The following is a 10759-nucleotide window of genomic DNA, read 5'->3' on the forward strand; positions in this document are numbered from 1 at the left end:
AGAGCTGTAAGGGTCCTTTGGTTCCATTCAGAGTTACAGAGCTGTTATCTATTCTATTCATATGTTTATGGTAATATTTCTCAAAGGAGAAAATGGAATTTGACAGAAATGTCCTCTACAGGCCAGCATGGCTCCGCCCCCTGCCTTCTTCTAGTGACTGTAACAACACCAGGTTACCCCGGGTCAGGAAAAGACCCCGCCTGCCTCTGATTGGCTTAGCTAGTTCACCCTGGGCCAACCGTACGCCCCCTGCTGTGGACGCACGCGGGAGCCCTCCTCCTCCGCACGCCGTCAAAATGGCGGCGGCGGCGATTCAAGCGCCTCAGAGCCGGGGGAGGCGTCTAGCTTTTTATGTCTACGCTCACACCGGCCGAGTTCCAATGTCCTTACGCAAGCACACGCACACACAAACATACACATACACATACATACAGTACACACGCACACACACGCACAGACACAGAGAGCTTTCATATGGCAGCCAAACAGACAGGATAAATGTCCTGTTTGTCCAACACATGATTTACTGCATCGTTGAGCTGGCTGTGTGTGTGTGTGTGTGTGTGTGTGTGTGTGTGTGTGTGTGTGTGTGTGTGTGTGTGTGTGAGTGTGTGTGTGTGTGTGTGTGTGTGTGTGTGTGTGTGTGTGTGTGTGTGTGTGTGTGTGTGTGTGTGTGTGTGTGTGTGTGTGTGTGTGTGTGTGTGTCAGGACCGCAGGAATCCAATCTGTTGTCTCTGGCAAACGGAGGAGAGGAACAGCTGAGCCCCCCCCCCCCCCCCCCCGCACGAGCGCGCACACACACACACACACACACACACACACACACACACACACACACACACACACACACATGCACGCGCTAAAGAAGATAAAGCGAAAACCGCGTTAGAGTAGGAAGCAAAACACTACAGCACGCACACACGCATGCGCAGGCACACACACAAACACACACACAAACACACACACACACACACACACACACTCAGACTAAAATGCATGCTTGCTTGCACACATTATGCACAATAAAAGTCGCAAAACTCTATTATTGGGTTGTTGATCAACCCCTGCCTCAGTACTACCAGGTACCAGTCTCCTTTCTGGGAACACTGGTATGATTGTCTTGTGTATAGATGATGTTTTATTTATGATTCTGTACAGTTTTTATTTTAATTTTATTTTATGTGTTTTTATGTGTCTCGTTTTTAATGGACCCTGTGTCTTCTAAATAAAGTTGATTGATTGATTGATTGAATAAAAACACACAATGGCCTATAAAATAATACACACGCATATACGCACAGTCGCACACACACACACACACACACACACACACACACACACACACACACACACACACACACACACACACACACACACACACCTATAATACGTGCGTATGTACACACAAACAAGAAAACAAAATGCACACACCTACAATCTCATTCTCTCCTCCATGTGTTGCAGTAGAGTTGTGTGTTTGTTCACAACACGACACAACGCATGAGCTTGTAGATCTGAAAACCTGAAATGGGACATTCTTGCGTATTGAGTGCTTTGAATTGGACAATGGACAAACCCGCACCTTGACATGATCACAGAGATTACACACATGTATCGATAGACCAAGAGTAGCTTTATGGAATGGAAAAATAAACCTCTTTTTTTCATTTTCCCTCTTAAAATTGCTAACTACAAGGCACAAATACTTAGTTTCCATACAATAAATTATTTGCACTGCAAAACGATTTGATACCGATTATCTGTATTTTAAAACGATATACGCTACGATACAAAGCCGAAACGGTGTGATATGTTGCTTTTGCAATCGATATAGTTGATCATTGCAAATTAAAATCGATTTTTCTATTCAGTTACTACATTGTTACACCCCCGAATACATGTCATTTCAGGGGTCCTTGTTACACCCTGAATACATGTCATTTCAGGGGTCCTTGTTACACCCTGAATTCATGTCATTTCAGGGGTCCTTGTTACATCCTGAATTCATGTCATTTCAGGGGTCCTTGTTACATCCTGAATTCATGTCATTTCAGGGGTCCTTGACATGAAAAGGTTTTAGAACCACTGATCACGGAAACAAACCAAATGATTTAGAAGACATTTGTAGATCAGCCTCAGGTCTTAGAGGCGTTTAGACGTTCTAGCTTCATAGTCAGGGAAAATTATCAGAATACCTGTCAAATCTGTGAATAAATTCCTTACCAAAACGAAATTCAACATCCCTAGCAAAATGTTTGACAGCTAGGGTAATTCTGGGTCTCATTTACTTACTATACTCTGTACTATAAGGGAAAAAAATCACTCCCAAACATATGCTTTAAGTAGCATGTGAGGGGTCTAACTAGGTGTTTTTAATTATTCTGAATCCATTTCAAGCATTTGTTTTGCCAAAAATGTACCCCATACACCTTGTGAAAAGTGATGACTCATCACTAAACCATTGTTTTGGCCCGTCTGATTTTGGCCCAAAGAATCATACGTATTTGAGACCACAGACCCCATCCCTAAATATTTTGTTCTTCTCCAAAAATAGCAAATCCACAAGCTGGCAGCGCGGCACTCGGTGCTGCGCTGTGAGCTTGTAGATCTGCTATTTTCTAATAGCTAAAGTATCTTAATGAGTTAAATGGCAAAAAGAAATATTATGGCATTCATAAAATTGCCGTCCTAAAATATCAGTGTCCTCACAACTATTGTATAAACAGACATCTGTGTGCGAGTGTGCATGCATGTGCGTGCGCACGTGCGTGCGTGTATGCATGCATGTGTGCGTGTGCGTGCAGCCGTGCATGCATGTGTGTGTGTGTGTGTGTGTGTGTGTGTGTGTGTGTGTGTGTGTGTGTGTGTGTGTGTGTGTGTGTGTGTGTGTGTGTGTGTGTGTGTGTGTGTGTGCATGCATGCGTGTGTGTGCGTGCGTGTGTGTGTCCATGCGTGCGTGCTTTGCGTTGCGTGCGTGCGTGCGTGCGTGCGCGCGTGCGTGCGTGCGTGTGTGCGTGCGTGTGTGTGCAGTATGGCAACCCGTAGGGGTCATAATTCCTCTCCGTGTCCCTGGTGTGTGATTGGATGATGATCACAGCGAGCGTCAGCAGGTCTTCATAACAGGCTCCGCCTCTAATCACCGGCCAGACGGCGGCTCTCATAACGAGCACCGTTTTTTCACGCCGGGCGCTCCCCCCCCTTCCCCTCCCCTACCCGTGCAGAACATGTTAGAGAGGCAGGGGCTGAACGGAACTCAAAGGGCCTTTTGGTGGAAAGGCTGCGTGGGAAGGGGAGCGTTTGCTCGCGCCACAGTCCACCCATGTGAGAGAGTGTTGCACCAAAATAGGCCTAGAATTATTGAATGCTTTAACCAGTGAAAAATAGCAGATATACAAGCTCACAGCGCATCGTGAAAATGTATATGTATTTTCAAAGCGAACGTTTGTAACTCAAATTTTGCTTCTGGGTGGTCCCTGGAACTTAATATTTTGAGATGGGGCTCCGTGGCCAAATAAATATCATTTTGGGGGTTCCTTCACATGAAAAGGTTTGAGAACCACTGACATAGTAGTCTCTCAAGAACAGACAAACTGAGCTCCAGTTGAAGTGAAAAGGACCTTTTCTTTTTCGATGGCTGGCCAGATTGCTGACATAGAAACGTAGGTTTTTCAAAAAACCTTAGAAGGATTCAAAAGACACTTATGGAATCGGGTCAAAATTCAAATTTTCAAGATTTTTCAAAAATAGCAGATCTACAAGCTCGCAGCGCGGCACTCGGTGCCGCGCTGCGAGCTTGTATATCTGCTATTTTTCAATAGTTAAAGCATAAAATAATGATACACAATAATGTGTACCCGATCTAAATGGGTAAAACCTTTTTTTGTGACCTGGCTTCATGGATGGAATGGGAGGGAGGAACTGAAGTCCATAGGTAACCAAATGTTGTGTAGTAGCGTCACTAGTTGCGTTTCCATGAACGTATACAAGAATAGGAAGCGAGTTATCAGAAATGTGCATTAAAGCCATACTGTGTAAGTTGCTAAACTAGTGGTCAGTAGTGGTATTGCTTTTTTCGGACGTTTTTCGCCCGGAGTCGTCGCGGACCACCGCCGCGGACCACCGGAGCGGCGCCGCAAACCACTGCGACCGATACGATTCCGTAGAGAGGTAGAACGCATGGTAGAACGTAATTTTCTGGCCAGGATTTGGGGATTAAGAGGTTAAGAATCCTTCAGATCCTTCACCATGGTAAACACTGTAGCTGAGGTAAGCTACTTCCTGAAGATACTGCAGGTACGCCTGTGATTGGCCGGTAGTGTACCATTTTTTTATGATCCGCGATATGATTGGCCAACGTATACACAACGTATACAGATGATGCAGATGACGTCATTTTGCCGCGAAATTCTCCCCCCCTCATGGCTCAATGAAAACATATAAAGAGAAGGCTTTAGAAGCTGAAAATAAGTGGGTGTTCTAAAACTTTAGCGATTTAACAGTTAGGACAATTTTAAGATTTGTTTTATAAAAAAAAGTTACATGATATAACTTTAAGACAAAGCTGATTTAGTCTTTTTCCATCTGCGGGTGTCATTGGAATTCGAGTAGCCTAGCGCTCCCTACCTCCTTGCCCCCACCGTTGTGCTTAGGGTCCTTGGCAAACGCCAGGTCGCAGAAGAGCGACACAAACAAACGACACGTAAACAGAGACTGAACGTGATACTGAGACAGTTTGTTATAAGTTTAACTTGAACAAATCTCCGTTTTAAGTTCTGTCGGAGGTTGTCTTTGCACAACGGTCTGTAAAGAGCTACAGCTGAGATGGCACGTAAATTCCTCCCGTGAAAACGGGAGGAATTTACACACAGAGTTCAGACAGTTTGTTTAGTGGGCTAACGCTAATACAACGGACGTTTAGCGGCAGGGGAAAGTGTTATGTTGGAAGACGATGGACCACAACGTCATCATTTATTCACATTTATTGGCTGACCCGTTTGCATTCACTAATGCGCATTTCGTTTTTTCGATAAAGCCTGAATTCTTTTTTTTTTTTTTTTTTGGATTTCGGATTTCCAAAAAGGCAACGAAAAAAAACGCAGCAATTTGCAACCAGCTTAACTCCACATCGCACGGCTTGTAGCTGTATCTCCCTCTGTGTGTGAGAGAGAGAGAGAGAGAGAGAGAGAGAGAGAGAGAGAGAGAGAGAGAGAGAGAGAGAGAGAGAGAGAGAGAGAGAGCGTAGCTCAAGGCATCTTCTGCCGACTCAGCACCGTCGTATTTGCATACGGTGTGATTTGCATACGGTGTGATTTGCATACAGTCAGAGTATAACGTTGTTCTACAGTAAATAAAGGTTGTCCTGCTCGTCGCCATGGTGACGTTGTTCTACAGTAAATAAAGGTTGTCCTGCTCGTCGCCATGGTGACGTTGTTCTACAGTAAATAAAGGTTGTCCTGCTCGTCGCCATGGTGACGTTGTTCTACTGTAAATAAAGGTTGTCCTGCTCGTCGCCATGGTAACGTTGTTCTACAGTAAATAAAGGTTGTCCTGCTCGTCGCCATGGTGACGTTGTTCTACAGTAAATAAAGGTTGTCCTGCTCGTCGCCATGGTGACGTTGTTCTACAGTAAATAAAGGTTGTCCTGCTCGTCGCCATGGTGACGTTGTTCTACAGTAAATAAAGGTTGTCCTGCTCGTCGCCATGGTGACGTTGTTCTACAGTAAATAAAGGTTGTCCTGCTCGTCGCCATGGTGACGTTGTTCTACAGTAAATAAAGGTTGTCCTGCTCGTCGCCATGGTGACGTTGTTCTACAGTAAATAAAGGTTGTCCTGCTCGTCGCCATGGTGACGTTGTTCTACAGTAAATAAAGGTTGTCCTGCTCGTCGCCATGGTGACGTTGTTCTACAGTAAATAAAGGTTGTCCTGCTCGTCGCCATGGTGACGGCGTACCTGACAACCTGTCACCGGGCAGAAAGGGTTGTCAACATCGGACGCTCAGAATCCAGGAGATTTATTTTGTGGGGGGGGGGGGGTAACAGATACATACATATTTTCCTGTGTTGAATTTTGTGCATGTTTGATACTTTTATCAGGCTTGCTTTACTAGCATGGGTAGAATTTCAGCCTTAAAATGCCAAATGTAGGTACAGATTTGATGACTGAAGTAAAGGACATCTTCAATAATGACTTCTCATACTTAAGTGAATATGTGTATGATCTTTCTTGCATGCATTGCCCCCACCCCTAAAGCGGGGGGGGGGGGGGGGTCTGGGATTCCTCCCCCAGAAAAAAAAAAAAATGTAAGGGGGCACGGTGGCGCAGTGCTTAGCGCTTCGCCTCACAGCTAGAAGGTCCTGGGTTCGATTCCCGCCGGGGGACGCTGTGGGTGCTGGGGGCGTGTTTCTCCCTCCGCGTCATCAGCGCCCACACCCTAGGGGCCTTTCTGTGTGGAGTTTGCATGTTCTCCCCGTGTCTCCTAGGGTTGATACTCTCACAAAAACATGCAGTAATCCTGGTCTCAATAATGCCTTCCCCTGGCCAGCCGGGGCGCTTGATGGAGGAGAAAGGAACTGGTTGGAATAACGTGTTCCTTCCACGCGCTACGTCCATCCCGGGGAAATCCCCCCTGTCAGGTGAAAAGAAACAACTTGGACTACTCATGCATTGAAGGAAGCATGAGGTCAGTCCGTTGTCTCCCCAGGCGCGGCAGAGGGAGAGCAGAGCCCAGGATTACATAGGCAATTGGCACTGGGTGAAAAAATGGGTTGCAAAATTGCGGGATAAAAAAAAAAAAAAAAAAAAAAGTATCATAGTAGATGTCATTTCCTGTGTTCTGGTGAATTTTGGGAGTTTGATACCAAATCCAGGAGAAATCCCGGAGCTTCATGTTTAATTGAATAAACAGAACGCCGTTCTCAAGGACTTACTTCTGGTCATTATTTATGTGGCACACACATATTCTGAATGCCTTTGGCAGACTTAAAATCCATATGGACACTAGGGTTCAAGATTTGGAGGACCCCCTGTAGTAACTCTGAAGACCTACTAGGGGTCCCAGGACCCCCTGTTGAAGACCCCTGCTTTAGTGTTGAAGTTCAGCTCATATGACCTCCGGAGACTCTGCAGTCATTGGCTGACAGAAGATCCATTGGGGATCACGAGGGGAGGGGCTTATCTCTCTCTCACACACACACACACACACACACACACACACACACACACACACACACACACATAGTGCAGGTTAAATCCAATATCCACTTCAAAGCAGAAAGGATTGACTCAGCATCTCACTAGAGCTGTCTGGTCACCCACTGAACACACCCACACGCACGCACGCACGCACGCACGCACGCACGCACACGCACGCGCACGCACGCGCACGCACACGCACACGCACACGCACACACACAGAGGAACAGAAACGTGCTCACACACGGCGGAGGCTACTTTTCCTTTCCACTACGGCAGTGGTTCTCAAAGTGCGGTTGTGGGGACCCCCAGGGGTCTTTCTAGGATGGATATACAGTATATAAAAATAAGAGGGGGACCCCCAGGGGTCCTTCTGGGATGGATATACAGTATATAAAAATAAGAGGAGGACCCCCAGGGGTCCTTCTGGGATGGATATACAGTATATATAAATAAGAGGGGGACCCCCAGGGGTCCTTCTGGGATGGATATACAGTATATAAAAATAAGAGGAGGACCCCCAGGGGTCCTTCTAGGATGGATATACAGTATATATAAATAAGAGGAGGACCCCCAGGGGTCCTTCTAGGATGGATATACAGTATATATAAATAAGAGGAGGACACCCAGGGGTCCTTCTAGGATGGATATACAGTATATATAAATAAGAGGAGGACCCCCAGGGGTCCTTCTAGGATGGATATACAGTATATATAAATAAGAGGAGGACCCCCAGAAGAGGAGGACCCCCAGGGGTCCTTCTAGGATGGACATACAGTATATATAAATAAGAGTATAGCTCAGGGGTAGAGAAACCGTTATTAGAGCACGAAGGGTTCCCGAAGGGTTCCTAGTTCGAATCCGGGCTCCCCCTGAGTTAATGTCGAAGGGTCCTTGAGCAAGACTCTGAACCCCTAGTTGCTCCCGGTGAGCAGGTTGGTTTCTTGCATGGTTTCCTCCACCACTGGTGTATGAATGTGTGTGTGAATGGGTGAATGTAATGAATGTGTGTGTGAATGGGTGAATGTAATGAATGTGTGTGTGAATGGGTGAATGTAATGCACAATCTATGTAAAGTGCTTTGGATAAAAAGCGCTATATAAATGCACCATAAATAAATAAATAAGAGGAGGACCCCCGGGGGTCCTTCTGGGATGGATATACAGTATATAAAAATAAGAGGTGGACAACGATTCATTTTTTTATCGCGATTAATCGCACTCCAATCCTGAAGTTAATCGCGATTAATCGCAATTAAAATGGCTCATTTTAAGTCTGCCGAAGGCATTCAGAATATGCGTGTGCCACATAAATAATGACCAGAAGAAGAAAGTCCTTGAGAACAGCTTTCTGTTTGTTCAGTTAAACATGAAGCTCCAGGATGTGCTGCGTTCAGGAGACTAAACTAACTCTGCTTCACACAAGCTGCAAACAGTCCAGTTCAATATGTCCAAACATAAAGGTTCCTTCAAATTTTGGGGGGATTTGTAAAACTATACATTTTTGGAAACTTCAGAGTATAGCAAATCAGAAAATCAATGATTCCATTTGCAAAATCCCTAGAGGATTTTTTTTTACAGCTGCTCAAAGTTTGTGTCCCATCCACTTACTATAGACTATACTATAAAGCAGGGGTCCTCAATAGGCAGACCGCGGTCCATGTCCGGACCCAGGCGCACCTCCGTCCGGACCGCGGCACATTTCTGAGAAATCTCCGCACAGTTGTATCTGACGATCGGACTGACTGTGTGTGATTTGTGTTTGTGTGTGCGTGGGTGTGTATGTGCTCATTCGCTCAAACACATACACAGGCTCACAAGACACACCCCTACGCCAATTTGCAAGCCCACAAAGCGTAGCGGGTGCAACGTGCTGTGGGCTTGTAGATCAAAGGTTTTCCTTCCCTCCGAAGCAGCGCTCTCCATGCTGCTCCCCCCTCCCCTCCCCTCTCCACACACTCATGCCGCTCGCTGCCTGAAAAAGTTGCTAAAACCTCTTGGAAACCATTGCTCCCACTGGATTAATAACTTAGAGATCTTCTACCTTTGGCTGTTCAATTGGAGAGGACAACAGCAACACATTAATATCCACGATGTAAGGCTCCAACTGCTTGCATTAGACGAGAAATGGTCGCGAAACTCGCGATGCGTGATCATGCGTCTTTAACAATGTGATGTGTCGTCGCATATTATTGCCAGCTATCCTAGGCTGTGTTAGGTTAATAACTATGACTCGTTGACCCTGATTTGACTGGCCATTTGACATAGGCAACCAGCACAGTCTGGCTTGTGCAGTACGTGTGTCAACTGAATGTCAAGTAATCCTCTCCCCCTCACGCTAAGTTTCACTTTATTTTCCATTCTGAACGACAAGCCTAATATTGCATTCATGCTCTTTAGTTTCCAATAATTAAACTATAAGCCAGTGTTTTATTGCTACACAATAAATGTAAATAATGTAGCCTACTCTACATGCATAAATAATTATCCATTCATCCATCCATCCATCTTCAACCGCTTATCCAGCATCGGGTAGCAGGGGTAACAGTTCCAACTGAGATTTCCAAAGTTCCAAATAATAATAATAATAATTAAAATAAACAATTCTAATGATTATAAAATAAACATACATACATACAGTACATACTGTATAAATGTATCCGCCTTATTTCGCCTTCGCCTTTTTTTTCGGACCCGGACCTGTTTCAAAAAAATATTTCTGGACCTTCAAGATTTGTATTTGAGGACCCCTGCTATAAAGGAAAAACAATACAATGGGTTCATTTAACATAAATATTCTCTGAATAATAAAAAAACAACAACATGATGATCAGGTATTATGATTAAACTTGGAGGAAGATCTTTTCCAAGGAGAAAAAAACGTGTAGAGAAAGAGTTTATGATGTCATTAAATCCAGGCCTTTTGACTCAGAGGCTTTCAGCTTTCAGGAAGAAACCAAAAACACAAAGGGAAGGTACATTTGCATATTGTAACCACACCTGGGGGTCTGTTAGAGTGACGTTAACTCCATAGACACATTTAAAACAGAAAAAAGTACAAAACTATGGCACCACCTCTCTTAACGGGTGTAAATGTGTACCATGTGTTAACAGTAGGGGTGTAACGATACACATTAATAGTGATTGACGATACGATACATGGACGATATTGGTTCATTCATGGTGATACGATTCGATTTAATGATTTAAAATCGATATAGTAACTATTTAGCAAAGAAATTAAATCTGTGTGAAAGGTGTGGATAGTGCAGGTTTTTAAGGGAAACATGTATTATTATGGATATAAATAAGTAAACGCAGTGATTATCTGCCAAATACATGGACATTGCATATTGACAAACCTGCACCTTGACATGAACCCAGAGATTACACACATTTATCCATAGACCAGTGTAGCTATATGGAAAGGAAAAGTAATTAAACCCCTCCTTTTTATTTTTTTCTTCTTAAAAATGCTAAATACAATGCACAAGTAGGTAGTATCGATACAATCGATTCTTTGCACTGCCGATTCGATACGATACAAAATAAAACGATACAATTCGAT

The 10759-nt window shown here is 44.5% G+C and overlaps 1 protein-coding gene across 1 annotated transcript in view; it reads left to right on the top strand.

Moving 5' to 3' along the window:
- Positions 1-10759, top strand: part of LOC308302658 (glutamate receptor ionotropic, delta-1-like) — a gene marked incomplete at its 3' end in the record, with an annotated part of 243505 nt that overhangs the window by 17925 nt on the left and 214821 nt on the right. The window lies entirely within an intron of this gene.

The sequence above is a fragment of the Nannobrachium achirus genome (assembly GCF_963921795.1).
Source record: "Nannobrachium achirus genome assembly, chromosome: 18".
NCBI classification, from domain to species: domain Eukaryota; kingdom Metazoa; phylum Chordata; class Actinopteri; order Myctophiformes; family Myctophidae; genus Nannobrachium; species Nannobrachium achirus.